Below are 20,903 nucleotides of genomic sequence, written 5' to 3'. Positions count from 1 at the left end.
TCAGAAGAACAAATAAGATGTCTGCTAACAAGACAGCCTAGACAATACATCCACAGTTCACCAGTCTCAAGTAAAACATTCAACAAAATCATGATAAACAACAATCTCCAGGGTATTTCTGAAGCACTTCATCGGGTAGATACTTATCTATATTTTACACATTCAACTATGCCTGACCACTTCAGGCAAAAAAAAAAAAAGACACTTCCAAAACTCTGAGGTCAAGGTCCTAGACCAGTGGAAAGTAACTGGTTTTAGGTAACTCTCTTCAGGACTGCAGTTCATGGGGGCATATGTGACATTTTGTTGTTGGCTCTATACGTTTTCAGGGGTCAAAGATATCTCTGCAATCTGATTAAAGTAATGGGCTCTCTCCCCAGAAAAACGACATTCACACAATTTTGCAGGCAACATCAAAAGGTTCTTGGATCCCTAGCAACCCAACCGTTTCCCCCAGATTAACAATCTCTGCCCAACGTGGATCAGCTAAACTGTATTCAGTTTATCGAAGGAAATGAAGTCCTTGGTGTCATGATTTTGAGGGTTTGGTGTTAAGTAACACTAGGGAAATATAAGGAAAGCTAGCTTTTTCTCTACCCTTCTGTCTGGGGGCTCCTGGAGTCTCAAAACTGCACGCTCTCTGCAAATGAAATACCACACCCTTCGCATGCCTTAAAGAAACTGGCAATCTCATCTCTGAATTTAAATGCCCTTAATATTTAATTCTTTCCTCTATGTGGTTACTAGTTTGCTTCCTCCACATTATCGAGATGATGGCTTTAGAAGGCAGGCTATTGGAGATACAAAACCACATATCCTGATTCAATTTTCTTGTGAAAATCAAAGCGCTCACTCTCCTGAAGAGTTGAAAGAGGCTGAGGGGTCACTGCTTCCCCCAGGGTGCTGGTACAGGCAGGACTCCAGAAAGGTAATGTAAATACAGAGTATGAGGCAACAGGGCATACCAATTTGTTTTTCAATCTATTTTATTTCGGTTCAAAGCATTATTGCAGACAGACAGTCCAAGAAAACAAGCCACACTTTGGTTATGCTCAGTCTTCCTCAATCTCTAAAAGCAGGTGAGTGTTGCCAAAGTGTGGCTTGTTTTCCTGGGCTGCCTGTCTGCAGTGACGCTTTGAACTGAAATAAAATAGATTGAAAAACAAATTGGTATGCCATGGTTCTTCGTGTAGTTTTATATTATCCTTCAAACCTACTCTTTACTGGAACCCAACAGACCTAAATCACAGAGTAAAACTGCAGAACTTTAAATACGAAGGTCCCACCCAAACCCAAAATAGCAATTTAATTCAGGGCTTGTTGTTTAGCATTGCATTAACATGCCACTCTCTGTCCAGTTCCTCGCTTCATTTACTGGGTTGCATTACAACTTCTGATGACATGTGCGATATGGTTACTGGAAACCATTTAAAGCAAAACTTGACACTGCTGGTCTTACATAGGTTCCTTGATTTATTCCTGCCACTGTAATTTTTCATGCTCATGAGCCCAAACATCATCCTATTTTACCTACTCCAAAGTTTGCTATTTGCTTGAAAGCATTCAACACTCTGCCTTGAAGTATACAACACTGTTTTGAAAACTTTCAGAAGGGAACCTGAAGTCATTTGCAAACAAATTTTTAAAAGGCCACCAACTAGAAGCAGCCTATCATTTTCAGAATGCCTGGCGAAAATGCCCACCGCCGCCATGGAGGAATACAAGCTTAAAACCCTAAAATGCTGAAAACTGCTCTGCAGAGATGGTTGTTTAATTGGTTAAAACACAAATAAACAAAAAAATCCTATTTGGAGAGGTCCTCTCTAAACAGAAACATTAAAAAAAAAAAAAAGATGTGTTCCCCTTCCCTCAAGGAAAGAAAAAGCACCTTCACCCCTTAATTTTGTCTGTTGAAGTAACACGTCTGGATTTTTATTATTCAGCACTTTAAATAAATTTTCATTTGGGGGCAAATTTTTTTAGCTTTCCTTAATTGGAACTCAGCAATCTGTTTAACAACAAGAAACACTGAACCTATTATTACATTTTCTCTTATTTAATCCACACCACAGCCCTTTGAGAAGGTAGCATTATCACATTTTACAGATCAGACAACTAATCTGTAACTTGCTTGAGGGCAGGCAGCCCCAGCAGCAGTGACGCTGGGTGCAGGGCCCAGGACTCGGAGCCTGGTGAAGCCCTGAGCCACGCCACAATCACTGGCCTCTTTCAGTTCTCCACCTCCAAGTTCTTGCCCGCCCCAAGGTCACCGAACCTGCTGAAGTTCTTCCTCCTCACTTGCGTCCCTTTTCCCTTCCTGCTGAACTGGCTCATCGCTCAACAAGTCTCAGCTTAAACTATCCTGCTCAAGAGAGGTTTCCCGATCAACCAGGTAAAAAGTTGGTCTCCCAGGTCAGTCCCTATCTCAGCACTGTTCTATTTCCTTTGTGCAGCTGACACAATTTGGTTTAATTGTATTAATTTCTTTACTATTTTTGCCTCTAGGTTTTAGCTTCCAGAAAGCAGGGCTAGGTCCATCTTGCTCACCTTGATATCCCTAGGGCTTGGCATAGCAGTGGCACAGTGGTTAAGGACTAGGACTGCTAACTAAAAGGTCAGAAGTTCGAATCCACCAGCCACTCCTTGGAAACCTATGGGACAGTTCAACTCTCTCTATGGGGTTGCTATGAGTCGGAATTGAGTCGCCTCAATGGCAATGGTTTTTTTTTTTTTTTTGGCAGTACAGCAGTACCTGGTACATAGCACGCATTTAAATATTTGCTCAGTGAATGACCTGGATTTCTTTATTTAATATTTAGCTAGCTAGAAACAGCAGGTTGTGGGCACTGGCTAGCAGCTGAGGATGCAAAAAGAGCAAAGCATGTGTTCCCTGCCACTCCCAAACTAATAGGGAAGACAATAAATAAGACGGAACAATACTGGGTGGTGAGTGGGTGAGTGCAATCAGTTTAGAGTCAGATCCCAGCTCCCTTATGCATCAACAATGTAACCTTGGACATCTCTCGTCTATAAATCTCAGATTCCTCATCTGTAGAATAGGAGTATTAATACTACGTATGTCATAATGTTGGAGTGAAGATTAAATGATAATCCACGTAAATGAAGCACCTGGCACATGGGAATAAATATTAACTACTAATTTTATTATGATGATGCTGTAACAGCTGTATTTGAAATTATCTTTATTTGTTTAACTGTACACCATCTGTCCATGCCCCCTCTAGAATTTAAATTCCATGGAAGAGCAGAGATCACGTTGGTTTTGTTCAGCACCATTATTTCCAGGGATTTGAACTGTCCCGGGTACATGGCAGGTGGTCAACAAACATCAAGTGATCAGTGAACGAATGCATGCAAGCATGGAACCATTCTGCAGTTAAACTAGTGATAAATAGTGCCTTAGAGGAAAGGCATCTAAATTAGAAAGAGGGGAGAAGGGGTAGCAAAAGTTTGATGATTTAGCCAAGTAGAGAAAAATTTCACTTTGGGGTTGTAATAAAATCTCCATAAACTGCACAAAGATTTGGATATAATGCCAGTGAAGAACCAACGATCCCAGACTGAGGAAAGAAGAATTGAGGCGAGAAGGCTTACAAGAACCAAGTCAGAAGCAGTATGACCTGGGCCACCAGGCCAGAAAAAAAACCTGTTGCCATCGAGTTGATTCTGACTCATAGTGACCCTTCAGGACAGAATTTCCAAGAAGCACCTGGTGGATTCGAACTGCCAACCTTTTGGTTAGCAGCCACAGCTCTTTAACCACTATGCCACCAGGCAAAAAACAAAAACCATACCCAGTGCTGTCGAGCCGATTCCAACTCATAGTGACTCTATAGGACAGAGTAGAATCACCCCATAGAGTTTCCAAGGAGTGCCTGGCGTATTCGAACTGACGACCCTTTGGTTAGCAGCTGTAGCACTTAACCACTATGCCACCAGGGTTTCAATCGTCACCAAGCAGGGGGCTCAATTTGCCCAACTCACTTTGCAACTAACAACAAGGTAATCTAGTACAGAAGTCCTGAGTTGTGGAAAGGGACAGAAAAGTGATCAAACCCACCCACAAGAAAAGGCATAGAAAACCCTACAGAGCACAGTTCTACTCTCACACACCGGGGGTCGCCATAAGTCAGAACTGACTCCTCAGTAGCTGTCTACTGGTTATGTAACCTGTTATTAGTTGCCATCCAGACCATTCCATTCATGACCCCATGTGTGTATGGTAGAAGTGCTCCATCAGGATTTTCAGAGCTGTTACCTTTCAGAAGCAGACCACCAGGCCCTACTCCAGAAGTGCCTCTGGGTAGGTATGAACTGCCAATCTTAACCATTTTTGGCATCCAACCACTGCTGGTTATAACCCAGCACACCCCTAAATACCTTAACCTCTCAAATTCTGCGCCTCCTCCTCTTATATAAAACGGAAACATCAACTTGAAAGCTTTGTTAGCATAATGACAATATATAAACATAAAGCACCTGGCTTATAGTAGAGGCTGGGAGGAAGGTATTTTGCCGTTCAAAGCAGGGGAAGCAACTCCTACTTGGAATAAGTCAATAAGACCAGAAGGGGCAATGGAAAAAAAATGTTTTGTCAACTAAAAAGCTCTAGGCGCACGGTGCAGTTGTAACTCAAGTTTCCGATTCCTTTGAACGGGAGGAATCGCTGAAAGAGCAAGGACCCACCCAGTCTACTTGCGTCTAGCGCCGGGACAGCATACTTTATTCTGTAAAGGGCCAAATATTTTCGGCTCTGCGGGTCATGCAATCAAAGGCAACCGAGGTCTGTCGAAACTATTCAACTCTGTCCTTGGAGCATGCCAGCAGCCATAGACAATGAAAGAGCATGGCCGCATTCCAATAAAACTTCATTTGTGCACACTGAAATTCGCTGTACTCTCACAAATTCTATGTAATATTATTGCTGTTTTGTTTTTCACTCACTCAATCACAATTTTTCAACCATATATATATTTTAAAATGTAAAAACCAGTTTTAGCTCCCAGGACACAAAAATGGGGTGGAAGGGTGGGAAACGCGTCCCAGCCGTAGTTTGCCGACGCCTGATCTGGACTCCGGAGGAGTCAAACTGCGAGCAGCAGGAGCAGCGAGACGAGGCCTCCATCGAGCCCGTGGGGGAAGGGGAGGGCGGTGTGGGCGAGGGCAGGCCCCAAGAGGGGAGCAGCCTCAGCGCAGCGGGGCCAGGGTTCAGGGTGTGGGCCGCCCCCGGAGAAATCTATGTCCTGGGACAGAAAGAAGCGGCTGGGAGTTGAGCGAGTCCGCGCAGAGTGGCCACGCCAGGGGGGTCTCTGTACGAACCTCATTTAGGGGTCCTCTCAGGCCTCAGGGAGAAGCCCTGGTGGTGCAGTGGTTAAGCGAGGGGCTGCTAACCTTTAGGTCGGCGGTTCGAACCCACTAGCCGCTCAGCGGGAGAAATATGTGGCAGTCTCCTCCCCCAAAGATACGGCCTAACCCAACAAAGCAGTTCTACTTTGTCCTATAGGGTCGCTATGAGTCGGTATGGACTCTACGGCAACGGGTTAATGGGTTAATCTCGGGCCTCAGCTGCAGAGGGGGTCTCCACGCTGAGCCCCAGCCCCGTTTCTATGGTTACCTGTTCAGCACCGATTCAAACTGCCGTTCTTTATTGACAGCGCCATAGAAGACACGAACACTCCTGCCCGAGGGGAACAATAAAGCTTTCTTCATTCAACAGCGCCACCGACGCCAGGAGGCGGCCATTTTGAGGCCGGCGCGGAAGGGGTCTAAGCGCGGAGGGGGTGGTGGAGCCTTCACCGGCGCCACAGTCACGTGGCGGGGGCGGGACCCGCGAGGGGCGGGACCGCATCACGCGCTCGCTCTCCGCCAATGCTAGGACACTGGAGCCGAGGGGCCGCCGGTTGCTAGGCTTTTCTGACTTCTGACTCTCGGCCCCTCCCCCCCTTGGGAAAGTTTTGCTGGAGTTCCACCGACCCCGCTGGGGCAGCTGTAGTCTTAGGATCCTGTTTCAAAGGACGACAAAAAAGTAGACACAAATGGCTCCTTTTTACTTTTCCAAAACAACGTTTTCACGTGCAAAGCGAGGATGTGACCTGAGCCGTGTACCCAGACTCATTCTCATTGGTGGAGAGATCCAGAGCCAGTCGAACGTGATAGGCTGACAGATCTAGTGTCCACCAATCAAGGTGTCTTGAAAACATTTTGATCCCGCCTCTCCGTCATCCCGAATTTAGGATTTACGGGTTTGAGAGGAGCGTATTCATAGTTTTCTTTGGCCTCTCTGTTTCCTTCTCACTCACTTCGTCATCCACGTTGGAGCTCACCTTGCCACTTTCATACAGCCAAACGGATTAAGTCAGATCCAGACAGTATTAGACAAGTTAAGTCACATCGGTGCTGGCCCATGAAACCTCACACTGTCAGTCTATCACTGCCAGTCATGCCACCCAAATTGTCATCTCAGTACAATGTCGAGCTTCCTGTGTGGTTACAGCTGTTAGATCCATAATGTCAACATTCAGTAGTTCTGAGAGCTGTCATGTCAGACTGCTACTCAATCACAGTTTTTAATTACACATTCAATCTACGGGGCAGAACTGTCACTCGCATTGTTGCTGTCATCCGGTAAATCATTTTTACTGTCATTGTGTGATTTTCGACCCCTGTCAATGACCATGAACTTCAAACAGGTCTGTACAATACAGCACTCCGACTGTGTGCCCAGCTGTCACCATTTCGGTTGTTTTCACTGTCACTGTCACCCAGCGACTTTCACTGCCACATTGTCAAACCAATATTTAGCAGGCCCCTACAGGGTATACAGCTGTGCCTGTCACTGCCCAATTAGTTTCTTTCACTATTAAACTCACACATCACTGTCACATTCAGAGTCAGATTTACGGTAGCTGATACTCAGTCACTTTTGTAGTCACTAGAGCCACACCATAGCTGCTGTGTCTCCGAATAATTTGTATACACCGCCCCCGCGTTCTTTTTTGGTGGGACCCCCAGTGTAGGGTTGCCAGATTTAGCAATAAATAAGTAAATGATAATAATTTTTTAAAAAGAAGCCTGAAATGGTGCTTGGCACATAGGCACTCAAGAAATATTTATTGCATTAATGGATTTTAAAATACAACAACAGTATTATTGCCAGTGTACTGTATATATATATGAATGTGAATGGCTTGGGGCTTATTCAGTCTCAAACAACAGGGATAAGTTTGCAGGCACATCTGTCCTGCTGTTCCTTTTAATAAGGTGCTGCATCCTATAGGGACTAAAAGGAGAAAGCACAGGCCAAGTGGCCACCACAGTCCTGGGGCCATGTTTACAAAGAGCATGATTTTTTTTTCAAGGATTTTATTTCTTTTTTAAAGAATGCATGTTTATTGTAGAACACTGAGAAAATATATGGAGGAATCCCTCCTTCCAAAAGGTTGTTTTAGACGTAACAAAGAATGCAATCCCCCAGCACACTCACACACGCTTGACGGGTCTCTGACTGCAGTTTCCCCGTAATTTTTCACCATCAAAACTTCTACTTGAGGTTTTTGCAATATTAGAAATTCCCCTGGGACGGACTTGCCAACAGTTCTTGAAGAACAGCACAGGGTCATGGAGAAAAATAACTCTGGCTTCTGGCTGGCCATCATATGGGAGTATAAGAGGAATTGCGGGACCCTCTAAAGTGTTCATCTTCTCAGAGCCTTGAGACCTTTGGAGAAAAGACTTCTCCTTCCAAATCACCAGAAGGACTGGAAGGACCCAGTCCGTGACCTTGAGGGGGAAGGTACTTGAGGATTTTTCAGCCTTTTTTCTACTGTACCAGATGATGTTCACAGGACACCACCCCATGTCAGATGCCTGAGATAAACTCCAGATAAACCATCAACTGTTTCCAGAGTAACTACTACATGCCAGGAACACCGAGGTGAATAGAGCCCCTGCCTCAGTAGGAAATAACTTGACCACCAGTACTTCTGCTGCCAATAACAGCTTGTTGTTGCTCTTATTTTTTTGCGCCCTTAAATCTGTTCTGACGCATAGCAGCCCTATGTACAATAGAACAAAACACTGCCTAGTCCTGCACCACTCTTACAATCATTGCTATGGGGTTTGAACCCATTGTCGTAGCCGCTGTATCAACCCATGTCCTTGAGGGTCTTCCTCTTTTTCACTGACCCTCTACTTTACCAAGCATGATGCCCTTCTCCAGGGACTGGTCTCTCCTGAAGACATGCCCAAAATACATGTGATGAAGTCTCGCCATCCTCTCTTCTAAGGAGCATTCTGGCTGTACTTCTTCCAAGACAGATTCTTTAGTTCTTCTGGAAATCCATATTATATTCAATATTCTTCGCCAGTACCATAATTCAGATGCATCAATTCTTCAGTCTTCCTTATTCATTGCCCAACTTTCGCATGCATAGGAGGCGATTGAAAATACCATGGCTTGGGTCAGGCCCATCTAAGCCCTCAAAGTGACTTCTTTGCTTTTCAACACTTTAAAGAGGTCTTTTGCAGCAGATTTGCCCAGTGTAATACATTATTTGATTTCTTGACTGCTGTTCCCATATGTGTTGATCGTGGATCCAAATAAAATGAAATCCTTGACAACTTCAGTATTTTCTGTTTTTATCATGTTGTGGTTCATTGGCCCAGTCGTGAGGATTTTGTTTTCTTTATGTTGAGGTATAATCCATACTGAAAGCTGTGGTATTTGATCTTCATCGGTAAGTGCTTCAAATCCTCTTCACTTTCAGCAAGCCAGGCTGCATCACCTGCATATCATAGATCGTTAATGGGTCTTCCTCCAGTCCTGATGCCATGTTCTTCTTCATATAGTCCAGTTTCTTGGATTATTTGCCCAGCATACAGATTGAATAAGTATGGTGAAAAGACACAACCCTGAGACACATCCTTCCTGATTTTAAGCTACATAGTATCCCCTTGTTCTGTAGGAGTAACTGCCTCTTGGTCTGTGTACAGGTTCCTCATAAGCGCAATGAAGTGTTCTGGAAATTCCATTCTGAGAAATGTTATCCACAATTTGTTATGATCCACACAGTCGAATGCATAGTCAATAAAACACAGATAAACATCTTTCTGGTATACTCTTCTTTCAGCGGAGATTCATCTGACATTAGCAATGATACCCCTTGTTCCACATGCTCTTCTGAATCCAGCTTGAATTTTTGGCAGTTCCCTTTTGATATACTGCTGCAACCATTTTTGAATTATCTTCAGCAAAACTGTACTTGGGTGTGATATTAATGATATTGTTCAATGATTTCCACATTCTGTTGGATCACCTTTTTTGGAATGGGTACAAATATGGATCTCTTCCTGTTGGTTGGCCAAATTTCTTGGCATAGACAAGTGAATGCTGCCAGCATTGCATTCATTTGTTGAAAAATCTCAATTGGTTTTCTGTCACCTCCTCAGCTTTGTTTTTTGCCAATGCCTTCAGTGCAGCTTGGACTTCTTCCTTCAGTATCATTGGTTCTTGATTATATGCTACTTCCTGAAATGGTTGAACATCGACCAATTTTTTTTGGTACAGTGACTCTGTGTATTCCTTCCATCTTCTTTTGACACTTCCTGCGTCGTTCAATACCTTGCCCGTAGAATCCTTCAATATTGCAACAGAAAGGATGAATTTTTTCTTCAGTTCTTTCAGCTTGAGAAATGCCAAGCATATTCTTCCCTTTTGATTTTCTAACTCCAGATCTTTGCACATTTCATTATAATACTTTGTCTTCTCAAGCCACCTTTTGAAATCTTTTGTTCAGCTCTTTTACGTCATCATTTCTTCCTTTAGCTTTAGCTACTCTACATTCCAGAGCAAGTTTCAGAGTGTCTTCTGACATCCATTTTGGCCTTTTCTTTCTTTCCTGTCTTTTTAATAGCTGTCTTAGTTATCTAGTGCTATTATAACAGAAATACCCCATGTGGATCACTTTAACAAAGAGAAATTTAATCTGTCACAGTCTAGGAGTCTAAAAAAAAAAAAAGTCTTAAAAAAAGAAAAAAAGGAGTCTAGGAGGCTAGAAATCCAAACTCAGAATGTCAGCTTCAGGGGAAGTCTTTCTCTCTGTCTTGACTCTAGAGGAAGGTCCTTGTCATCAATCTTCCACTGATCCAGGAGCTTCTCAGCACAGGGACCTTAGGTCCAAAGATACACTCTGCTCCTGGCACTACTTTCTTAGTAGTAGAAGTACCCCTGTCTCTCTTCTTGCTCTTCCTTTTATATCTAAAAAGAGATTCGCTTAAAACACAACATAATCTTCTAGATTGGGTCCTGTGTCATTAACGTAACCGCTGCTAATCCTGTCTCATTAACATCGTAGAGGTAGGATTTACAATACATAGGAAAATCACATCAGATGACAAAATGGTGGAAAATTACACAATACTGGTAATCATGGACTAGCCAAGTTGACACACATTTTTTGAGGGGGCATAATTCAATCCATAACAATGACTTTTTGCTTTCTTCATGTATGATATCCTTGATGTCATCCCACAACTTGTCTGGTCTTCAGTCATTAGTGTTCAGTGGGTCAAATATATTCTTGAGATGGTCTCTAAATTCAAGTGATGTATACTCAAGGTTATATTTTGGCCTTCGTGGACTTGTTTTAATATGCAACTTGAACTTGTATATGAGCAATTGATGATCTGTTATGCAGTTGGCCCCTGGCCTTGTTCTGGCTGATGATGTTGAGCTTCTCTATGTCTCTTTCCACAGATGTAGTCAAACTGACTCCTTTGTATTCCATCTGGCAAGGTCCACGTGTATAGTTGCCATTTATGTTGTTGAAAAAAGGTATTTGCAATGAATAAGTCACTGGTCTTGCAAAATTCTGTCGTGGGATCTCTGATGTCATCTCTGTCTCCAAGGCCATATTTTCCAACTACAGCTAGTTCTTCTTTGTTTCCATCTTTCATATTCCAATCACCAGTACTTATCAGTGCCTCTTGATTGCATGTTTGTTCAATTTCAGACTGCAGAAGTTGGTAAAAATATTCATTTTTTCATCTTTGGCATTAGAGGTTATTGAGTAAATTTGAGTAATAGTCGTATTAACTAGTTTTTCTTGTAGGAGTATGGATATTATCCTATCACTGACAGCATTGTACTACAGGATAGATCTTAAAATGTTCTTTTTGACAACGAATGCAATGCCATTCCTCTTCAATTTGTCATTCCCAGCATAGTAGACCAACTCATAGTAGTCTGATTCAAAATGGCCAGTACCTGTCCATTTCAGCTCACTAGTGCCCAGAATATTGATGTTTATGCTTTCCGCTTCATTTTTGAGGACTTCCAATTTTCCTAGATTCATACTTTGTACGTTCCATGTTCTGATCATTAGTGGGTGTTTGCAGCTATTTCTTCTCATTTTGAGTCATGCCACATCAGCAAATGAAGGTCCTGAAAGCTTTACTCCATCCATGTCATTAAGGTCAACTCTACTTTGAGGAGATAGCTCTTCCCCAGTAGTATTTTGAGTGCCTTCCAATCTAAGGGACTCATCTTCTGGCACTGTCTATCAGACAATGTTCTGCTGCTATTCATCTGATTTTCACTGGCCAGCTTTTTCAGAAGTAGATAGCCAGGTCCTTCTTCCTAGTCTGGCTTAGTCTGGAGGCTCAGCTGAAATCTTTCCACCATGGGTGACCCTGCTGGTATTTGAAATACTGGTGGCATAGCTACTAGCATCACAGCAACACACAAGCCACCACGGTATGACAAAATGACAAAGAAGTGGTAGCTAGTAACAGCAGTCATCATTCATTTAGCTCTTACTTTCTGTCAGGTATCATGCTAGACCCTTTACCTAAATTATCTCATGTAATTCTCTTTTTGTTTTTTTTTTTTAATTCTCATAACCTGTTGTATAAGGCCTACCATTGAGGCTCACCATTATGCGTGCCTTGACATCTGAGGAAAACCATTTGAAGAAAAGCCCTTAAATGGCCTAACTACCAATTTCCCTCCCCATGTGCTCTTACAGATAAGATTCCCTAGCTAAACCATTCTCCTTATCATGGGGATAGGCACAGTACCTGCTTAACCTAAATAATGAACTTCAGTTCCCTGCCAGCCCATGGAATTATTTAAACAAGCCGATCACACCCTCCCACAGGAACCAGTGGCCATCTCACCCTCTTGTTACTACAAAGCCTGCCTCCCAGAAGCCCTGATTATTCACTCTGTTCCTGAGTACAACTTCACCGTAGCTCAGTGTGGCGTATGGTGTCCTACTCCCTTGGACTGTGAATATATGTGATTGATAAATTGCTGTCATTCTCATCTGTCCAGGGTCAGAGGTTGTGTGTTTGGTCATCCCCTTAGCCCTAGAGCAAGAATCCTTCCCTCGGCAACAGGAAGAAGAGGAGGTGATCAAAACACTACCCAACAAGGTTGTCGTTGTTGGTTGCTATCGAATTGGTTCCAACTCATGGTGACCGCATGCATGCAGAGTAGAACTGCTCTGTAGTGTTTTCGCAAGCAGATCACCAGATTGTCTTTTAAGGAGCCTCTGGGTAGGTTTGAACTGCGAACATTTCAGCTAGTAGTTGAGTGCTTAACCATCTGCACTACCTAGGGTCTCTTTCCCAACAAGGTAGGCAGCTATTACCCCCATTTTATATGGAAAGAAACAGATTCAGAGAGGGTAAATAATTTGCTCAAGTTCCACAACTACTAAGCAGTGGAGTTGGGTTTATATCTACAAAGCCTGACTCCAAAGCCTGCACATTTCACTCCCAGAAAAATGACTCTTGGCTTTTACAAAATATTTGTGTTCATTATAAAGAATTCATGGATTACATAAAAATACAAAGAAAGTAAAAATGGAATCACTCTAAATTCTACCACTTAGTGGTAACATATCATTACAGACGAATATGTCTCCATCTCTGGGGATATTTATATAGGTAGGTAAATGGACAGATAATAACAGTAATGACAGTTTCCATCCAATAATCACTATGTGCTGGACACTGTTCTAAGGACTTTCTATGAATTAACACATTTAGTTTACACAGAGAGAAATTGATAGACAAAATTTTACTGAAAGGAGCTCATTTAACATATTGAGGGTTCACGTCAGCAGCCAACCACCCGGTGATGTTTTTCCCCAAATCTGGTCATTTCACCGGTTTTGCTGTCTTCTCTCTGCCTTCCAATCAAATCCTAAGTGCGGAGTCCTTGGGCTGCAAAGCTGGGTCTTTAAATAGCACCCTTTGTGCAGCTGCCACCCAGTCAAATGTCTCTGCTGTTCCCCAAGGCAGTGGCGTTATTTGTAGAAATGAAATTTGCTGGAGACTCAACATACGCTTTTTATTTGTTAGTGTAGGTGTCTGGTCCTTGGCATTCTCTTTATTGGCTCTGGAAGTGTTAGAATTTCACTACCCTTTTCTCCAGTCCAAAGGAAGCTTGGTTTTCAGATCTTGGCCAGTGGAGACCAGAAAGTCTCAGATGAGGAGGCTGTTGGAATTTGCTGAATGACTCAGAAAGATCAGCCACCTGCTCATCTGTCTGGGATGAGAAAAGATGAGGAGGAGGGAGACTGCCTGGTTCCAACAGGGCTGCCCGGCCAATGAGAGTTTGGAGCACTTCTGTGTGTCTGGCCCTACCAATACCTTATACTGTGAGCAGAGCTTCATTCCAGTTTGAACCCCTGCTGAGAATTTGCATTTCTAACAAGTTCCCAGGAGGTGCTTGGGGACCAAGTCTGAGAACCAGTAGTAGAGCTGTGGTTCTCAAAATTTATCATACATAAGAATCACGGGAGATCTTGGTAAAATGTAGATTCTGGTTCAGTATAACTGGGGTAGAAATGCAAATCCCACCCATTCAACCCCCAGTTCAACCTCCTTCCTGCCCAAGAACCACATGATCTGCTTTCAGTCACTATAGATTACTTTTGCCTGTTCTAGAATTTCATATACATGAATTATATAACACGTTGTGTTTTGTGCCTGGCTTCTTTCACTCAGGATAATGTGTCTGAAATTCACCCGTGTTGTTTCATTTACCAGTAGTTGGTTCCATTGGTATGGATATACCATAACTTATGTATTCATATGCCTGCGGATTTGGGTTTTCTAGCTTGAGGGTATTAGGAATAAAGTTGCTATGAATATTCATATACAAGTCTTTGTGTGGACATATGTTTTTGTTTCTTTTGGGTAAACAGCTAGGAGTGGATGGCTGGGTCTTATGGTAGAAGTCTATTTATAATAAACTGCCTAAAAGTTCCTTCAAAGTGGTTGTACCAAACCATTTGCACTCCCAACAGCACTATATGAGAGTTCTAGTCACTCTACATTCTCATCAAGTCTTGGTATTGTCAGTCATTTTAATTTCACTCTTTCTAGTGGGTGTGAAGTAGCGTGTCATTTTTGTTGTGACTTTTCCTTCACAGGCTTATAGGCCATTAATATTTTTTCTTTTGGGAAGTGTCTGTTCAAATATCTTGCATATTGTTTTTGGCGGGGTTGTTTTTCTTTTAATTATTGAGTTATAAGAATTCTTTATACATGTTGGATACAGTTTTTTGTCAGACACATGTATTTTCAATATTTCAGTCTGTGGCTTGCCTTTTTATTTTCTTAATAGTGTCATTCAAAGAGCAGAAGTTTTTGATTTTGATGAAATCCAGTTTATCAATTTTTTTTCTTTTAGGGGAAAATCAATAACTCAATGCATCAACGTGTCACGCCTAATGGGGAAAACCTAGTGCATTCCCTCTAAAAGTTAGGAAAAACACAAAGATGCCCATGATCCCCATTATTCCTTAAAATCAAATTGGAAGTATCACTCAACACAGCAGATAAGAGAAATTAGAGGTAATAGGATTATATGCATGTAAAACCATAAAAAATCAACTGGATAACTTACTGTGTATGTGTGTGTGAGAGAGAGAGAGAAAAAAGAGAGAAGGTGGTAAGATAAGGTATTAAACAAATATACGGAAACCAGTTAGAAGAGATAATAGAAGACTGTATTTACACATATTTATAATAGCATCAGAAGATAAAATACCAATGCATAAACTTCAGAATAATTGGTGAAGGAAAACTTGAGCAAATGGAAAGACACATCATTACTTGAACAGCAAGAAGACTAAACATCATGAAAACATTAATTTCCAGCAAAAATACCAACAGGTTTTTTTTTTTCTCCTGAAACTAGAAAAGTTGATTATAAAGTTCAAACGGAAAAATAAACAACAAAGAATTGGGAGAACCAACTCTACCAGATATTAAACTATATTCTAAAGCCTCAACATTAAAATAGTGAGTAATTAGCACATAAATAGACAAACTATTGAAACAGAATAGAAAGTCCAGAACTAGACTAAATTACATATAAAAATCTATTATGTGCTGAAGGTATGAGGGTAAAGAGAAACTTTATAATTAAGGGCTTGGGAATAGCTGGGTATTGTCTTGGGAAAAAAAGTTTTTATCTATACCTCACATCTTACACTAGGGTAAACCAAAAACAAATAAAAAATTTAAATCTAAAAAATTGTAGACTTTAAAGTACTAGGGAAAAAAATGGGCAAACTTCTTTATAAGCTTGCAGTGGAGAAGGCCTTTCTAATTGACTCAAAACCCAAAAGCCATAAAAGAAAAGACCAATCAACTCAACCACATTTAAATTAATAAAAAAAGTGTATATATATACATACATTTTAAACTTTGTTTATATGTGTATATATATACACACATTGAAAACTTTGTATATATACATATACATATGTTAGAGAGAAAGAGGGGGAGAGTTTAAAGAGAAATGATCCCAGGAAATATATTTGCAACTCATATATTTCCCTACAAAGAACTTCTAGACGTTAAAAAGAAAAAGACCAAAAATCAATAGAAAAACGGGCAAAAAACACGAAGAGGTAGTTCACAAAAAAAGACACAAAGATGGCCTAAATATGCTTAATCCGTGCATAATTTGAGAACTGCAAAGTAAAACTACCCGAAATATCTTTTTTTCCACCTATAGAATTGGGAAAAATTCTGGAATTTTGGCAATGTGAAGGTAAACAAGCACCCCCATACATTGTTTTTTAGAATGTAAATCGTAACCTCTATGTAGACAAATTTAACAATACCTATCAAAATTAAAAATGCATTTTTCCCTTTGATGCAGTTATTTCATTTCTGGGCATTTATTCTATAGATACCTTCATGTGGAAACCCTGGTGGCATAGTGGTTAAGTGCTATGGCTTCTAACCAAAAGGTCGGCAGTTCAAATCCACCAGGTGCTCCTTGGAAACTCTATGGGACAGTTCTACTCTGTCCTTTAGGGTCACTATGATTCAGGATCGACTCTATGGCAGTGGGTTATACCTTCACATGCACAAAATGATGCATGTTGTTGTTGCTAGGTGCCGATGAGTCGATTCCAACTCATAGAGACCCTATGTACAGTAGAACGAAATACTGCCCCGTCCTGCACCATCCTCACAATCATTGTTATGCTTGAGCCCATTGTTGGAGCCACTGTATCAGTCCATCTCATTGAGGGTCTTCCTCTTTTTCACTGACCCTCTGCTTTACCAAGCATGACATCCTTTTCCAGAGACTGGTCCCTCCTGATAACATGTCCAAAAAATGTGAAACATAGTCTCACCATCCTTGCTTCTAAGGACATTCTGGTTGTACTTATTCCAAGGCAGATTTGTTCATTCTTTTGGCAGTCCATGGTATATTCAATATTCTTCGCCAAAACCACAATTCAAAGGTGTCAATTCTTCTTTGGCCTTCCTTATTCGTTGTCGAGCTCATACAAGGTTATTCACTAAAATAGTTATTTAAATATGGAAGAAATGGAATTTGCACCAAAGGACTAGCTTAAGCATATCGTGGTGTACTCATACAAAGGATATCATGCAGCTTTAAAAACGTGTGAGGAAGCTCTTAACATTCATATAGGGAAAGATTTTTGATATATGTTGCTGAATAAAAAAAGCAAGAAATAGAACAGGGATCAACAAACTTTTTCTGTAAAGGGCCAGACAGTAAATATTTTCAGCTTTGCAGGTCATACAATCTCTGCTGCGACTACTCAACAATGCCACTGTAGCATGAAAGGAATCATAGAAAATACATAAAAAAATAGGAGTGACTCGATGTGGCTGAATTTTTCCCAGCGGCAGTAGTGTGCTGACCCCTGCTCTGTATGTATAGTTTGACACTTTTGTGTAAGTGTGGGGGTGGGGTGAGGAATAAAAATATGTATTTGTATTTGCATAAAAACATTGGAAAGATACATATGGCAAATGGAGTGTGTATCAGTCAGGGGCCAGTAAGGAGACAGAAATGAGGGAAATCTGAACAAAGAAATTTTTAGAAAAAGAATTATTAACTAGTAATATAACTATTTATAACTAGTGGAGCCCTGGTGGCACAGTGGTTAAGAGCTTGGTTGTTCAAATCCATCAGCTGCTTCTTGGAAACCCTGTGGGGCAGCTCTACTCTGCCCTATAGAGTCGCTATGAGTCAGAATCAACACAATGGCAATGGGTATGAGTACAGGTAATATAACTAGTACCATCACCTGCCTGTCAGTTTGTCATACTATGGTGGCTTATGTTGCTGTGATGCTGCAAGCTATACTCTGGTATTTAAAATACCAGCAGGGTCACCCATGGCGAACAGATTTCAGAGTAGCTTCCAGACTAAGATAGATTAGGAAAAAAGGTATGATGGTCTACTTTCAAAAATTAGTCAATGAAAACCCTATGGATCACAACAGAATATTGTCCAATGTAGTGCTGAAAGATAAGCCCCCTAGGTTGGAAGGCAGTCGGAATACACCATGGCTACAGCAATGGACTTGAGCATACCAACAATCATGAAGATGGTGCAGGACTGAGCAATGCTTTGTTCTATCGTACATGGGAATGCCATGAGCTGGAGCAGACTCGACGGCAACTAACAACAACAGCAGTATAACTAGTATAATATTAACTAACATAATATGAAAAGTTATTAACTAGTAAAGGGGATTAACAACTAAGAAGAATAGGAGAACTCTAAAGTAGAGCTGCCCCATAGAACTTTCTGCAAGGATGGACATGTTCTGTATCTGCACTGTCCAATGCAGCAGTCATGAGCCACATGTGACTCTTAGACACTTGAAATATAGCTAGTGCAGTTGAGGAGCTGAATTTTTAATTAATTTAGTTGTAATTCATTTATATTTATATCTGAATAACCGCATTTTGTTAGTGGCTACCGCATGAGACAGAGCAGCTCTGAAGGATACAGACATAACAGATGTAAGGAATAGCTACGACCTCCAAGGCCGAGGGAGTATATCCAAAGAAGGAACAAACTTGGAAAAGCCTCCCCACTCCCACGCCAAGGCTGAGATTGAGGCCTCATTGGAGAGGGTGTGACCGTAGGGTGATGCTGGAGTGTGTGCGTCCCTGGGTTTCCCGCACACCTTTGGCAGAGAAGCTACCCGCTAGCAAGGAATCCACCTGCTGGCAGCCACACTATAAAACCAAACCAGTTACCACTGAGTAAATTCCAACTTGGGCAACCCCACATGTCCAGGGTAGAACTGTGCTTTGCAGGGTTTTCAATGACTGATTTTTTGGAAGTAGATTGCCTTTCTTCTCAGGCACCTCTGGGTGGCCTAGAACCCTCAACCTTTCCATTAGCAGTTGAGTGCGCTAACCATTTGCATGATCCAGGGACTCTAATTACACTATAAAAAACCCAAACCAAACTCGTTGCCATCCAGTCGATTACAACTCATAGCAGCAACCCTATATATAAGCCAGAAAGAAAAGCAGCAGAACCAGCAAGTCTCTTCCTTTTGTGGTGTCCCTCTGCGCCCTAAAAAAAACCATCTGCCAAAGGAGAAATGTTTATAAGCTCTGGCTGAAGTATCATAAAGCAGGACAAAGAAGAGCGAATTCAGAGCGGAAAGGCAATAAATTGGTAACTGGCACAGGGTGGATGGAAATTGAGTCAAAGCAAAACTTTTCACTTTATTCCTTTTTACATTATTTTGTGTTCGGATCATATAAAAATATTTTAAAAAATTACTTATTTAAAATTTTTTTTACAAGAAGATGATAAATGTATACCAAGCAAATACAAATAAAAAGAAAGCCAGGTGGACAACAAGCACAGAAAAATACTGAATGTCATTAGCCATTAACCAAGTCAAAAAACCAAACCCGTTGCCATCGAGTCGCTCCAACTCATAGTGACCCTATAGGACAGGATAGAACTGCCCCACAGGGTTTCCAAGGAGCAGCTGGTGGATTCAAACTGCTGACCTTTTGGTTGGCAGCTGAACTCAAATCAAAACCATAATGAGATACCACCTCAGCCCCATTAGAATGACAAAGATCAAATAAAGAGAAAACAATAGGTGTTGGCAAGGTTGTGGAGAAACTGGAACCCTCATCCATTGCTGGTGGAAATATAAAATGGTGAAGCCACTGTGGAAAACAGTCTGGTGGTTCCTCAAAAAGTTGAACATAGAATTAAAATATGACCCAGCTATTTCACTGTTAAGCATATACCCGAGACTTGAAAGCAGCGACACTAATAGACACAGGCACACCAATGTTCATTGCAGCATTTTTCACAACAGCCAAAAGAGAGAAACAATTAAAAAATCCATTAACAGGTGAATGGATAAACAAAATGTGCTCTATAAATATGATAGAATATCACTCAACTATAAAGAGAAATCAAGTCACAATGCATGCCACAATATGGATGAACCTTGAAAACATTATGCCCAGTCAAATCAATCACGAAAGGACAAATACTGTATGATTTCACTTACATGAAATAGGCAAATATACAAAACCCAAACCAAACCCATTGCCATTGAATTGATTTCAACTCATAGCGATCCTATGCGAGAGAGTAGAACTGCCCCATAGGATTTCCAAGGTGGTAAATCTTGACAGAAGCAGACTGCCACGTCTTTCTCCTATGGAGCATTTGGTGGGTTTGAACCATCAACCTTTTGATTGGCAGCAGAGCACTGAACCATGGCGCCATCAAGGCTCCTCTGGCACATATATAGAAATCAAAATTTAATAGTGGTTACTTTTTTACCAGGAGTGGGAGTGAGGGAGGAAGGGAGAATTTTTGTTTAGAGGGCAGTGAGTGTATGTTAATGGTGGTGGAATAACTTGGGAAGGGATAGCGAGAATGATTGCACAACTCAAGAATGTAATCAGTGCCACTGAATTATACATGTAAACAATGCTGAGAAAAAAAAGAAAGAAAATTAGGACAAAAAGCACCCATTCAGGCAAATAAGGCCACATATATAAGTAAAAAGAACTTGATACTGAAGATAAATAACAATTAAAAACATACATGTACCTAAAAATAGAACTTAGAAATATGTTAAACAACTGATAGACTGATAAGGTAGAGTGGATGGATTTACAGGAGTACTTGGAGATATTCATACACCTCAGTAACTGATAGATAAGGCTGAAAGGACAAAAGCAAGGATGTGGAACAATTGAATATTTAATAAGCTTAAGCTGTTATATGTAAAACTGCATCCACAAACCCAGAATACAAGTTCTTCTCAAAAATCACCTGAAACATGTAAAAATGGATCATGTACTAAGCTATAAACGAATATTAATCAATTCCTAACAATTGGTGTCATACTGTCCAGTTACCTAAATCAAATACAAAAGAAGAAGAAATCAATGACAAAAGGATAATTGAGACAACATCATATATATGTCTGTACAGTATTTTGAATAGTGTCCCCCGAAGATTCATGACCACATGGAACCTCAAAATGTGACCTTATTGGGAAACGGGGTCTTTGCAGATGTGATTGGTT

General features: G+C 41.2%; 1 protein-coding gene and 1 long non-coding RNA gene across 7 annotated transcripts in view; one reads left to right on the top strand and one right to left on the bottom strand.

Moving 5' to 3' along the window:
* The window catches only part of ZBTB40 (zinc finger and BTB domain containing 40), a 79,318-nt gene extending 73,478 nt beyond the window's left edge, over positions 1 to 5,840 (bottom strand). For 4 of the 6 annotated variants that reach the window (XM_049878206.1, XM_049878207.1, XM_049878204.1 and 1 more), the window contains exon 1: positions 5,636 to 5,839. The gene's annotated coding sequence lies outside the window, so the exon portion shown is untranslated. The other 2 variants (XM_049878210.1, XM_049878205.1) reach the window with 2 other exon arrangements.
* LOC126072689 (uncharacterized) overlaps positions 2,254 to 20,903 on the top strand; it is a 98,352-nt gene continuing 79,702 nt past the window's right edge. The window contains exon 1 of the long non-coding RNA XR_007516555.1: positions 2,254 to 2,392. This is a non-coding gene — a long non-coding RNA (uncharacterized LOC126072689). The remainder of the gene's footprint in view (positions 2,393 to 20,903) is intronic.

This window comes from Elephas maximus, chromosome 3, assembly GCF_024166365.1.
Source record: "Elephas maximus indicus isolate mEleMax1 chromosome 3, mEleMax1 primary haplotype, whole genome shotgun sequence".
NCBI lineage: Eukaryota > Metazoa > Chordata > Mammalia > Proboscidea > Elephantidae > Elephas > Elephas maximus.
The sequence above is the reverse complement of the archived record's forward strand: the minus strand, read 5'-3'. Positions and strand labels throughout refer to the sequence as shown.